Consider the following 1,851-nt stretch of genomic DNA (forward strand, 5'->3'; position numbering starts at 1 on the left):
CATTCCAAAAAGGTCACAGCACATCACATTATGCTATTAAATATATCATTAATGATAATCCCTACCACACACACACACACACACACACACACACACACATATATATATATATATATATATATATATATATATATATATAGTATGTATATATATAGTATATATATATATATATATATATATATATATATATATATATATATATATATATATATATATATATATATATATATATATACACTATATTTACACATACATATATATGCTCATAGTAACCCAGGGCTTATTTAGCGTATCACACTCTCACAATGATATTATACATAAGAATTTTGAATAGTTGATTTTTGCCCCCCCCCCAAAAAAAAAAAAAAACTTACAACATTGAAAACCACAAGTAATTATTTCAAACATTTAACTTTCAGAGAATTCGTCAGAAACGATACATACCATATACGGTTCCTGGTCACATCACGTCACCAAAGTAAGTACCCAATCAAGTATCGTATCCCAGATTTTTCATGAATCTCTAAACCAAGTACACTGGTTTTGGAAGCGATTCCAGATTATATCTTATCTTTAGTATAGATGATTCCTAAATTAATATCAACTTTGATTTGAGTCAATTTCTGGGAGATATTGTTCGTCAAAGTTACGAAATGATAGAGAATAGCAAAGTGGTTAGACTGTAGGTGAAATTGTATAGGGAAATAGGTTTTCGCTTACTCGGGGAGTAAGCCAACTAGCTACTTTATTGTTGTTGTTGTTATTGTTGTTCATGTTGGGGGATGGGAGCGCCCTATGGAAAAGTCTAAAAAGGTTTGAAAAAGGTGTTTAGCAATTATATAATATATATATATATATATATATATTATATATAATATATATATGTGTATATATTATATATATATATATTATTATATATATATATATATATATATATCTATTATTAATATATAATATATATAAATTATAATATATATATATATATTATATATATATAACTAATAATATATATATTATAATGGTATATAATAAATATATTATTATAATATATTATATATATATATATATATATATATATATATATATAATATATATAATATAATATATGAATATATATTATATATATATATATATATATATATTATAATATATATAATATATATATATATATATATATATATATATATATACATATATATATATATATATATATTATATAATATAATATATATTTTTATATATATATATTAAATATATGGTAATATATATATATACTATATATATATATAATATATCTATATATATATCTATATATATACTCCTATATATATAGATATATTGTGATATATATATGTATAATATATATAATATATATATATAGTATATAGTATATTATATCTATATATATATATATTATATATATATATATATATATATATATATATAAGCCACGAGGGAAAATAAACAACGGAGTATCCGCGAGATCTTTCAATGTTCAAACGTCCTTTACTTAGCAGAAGAACTGACTTACATGAGGAAATGACAATACAAGAAGGGTCGTATAACTGACAGATAGAGATTGTAAAGAGATTAGTACCTAGAATCTGACACACCTGGAAGATGAGTAACCTTCCCAAACAAGCATAAACAATGGGTACAATTATAAGTTGAAGACAATCATCTCAGACATAAGGACAAGACAATTAAAGGATTATTATAGGTGACAGCTATTCAGAACTTTGGTAAACAAAAACATATTCACAATACATATTTACAATACATATTAAACATACATTACAACGAAGATATCTCTAAGGCAACTAATTTTTATTTAAGTCTGTAATTATATCG

The sequence above is a fragment of the Macrobrachium nipponense genome, chromosome 37 (genome assembly GCF_015104395.2).
Source record: "Macrobrachium nipponense isolate FS-2020 chromosome 37, ASM1510439v2, whole genome shotgun sequence".
NCBI classification, from domain to species: Eukaryota; Metazoa; Arthropoda; class Malacostraca; order Decapoda; family Palaemonidae; genus Macrobrachium; species Macrobrachium nipponense.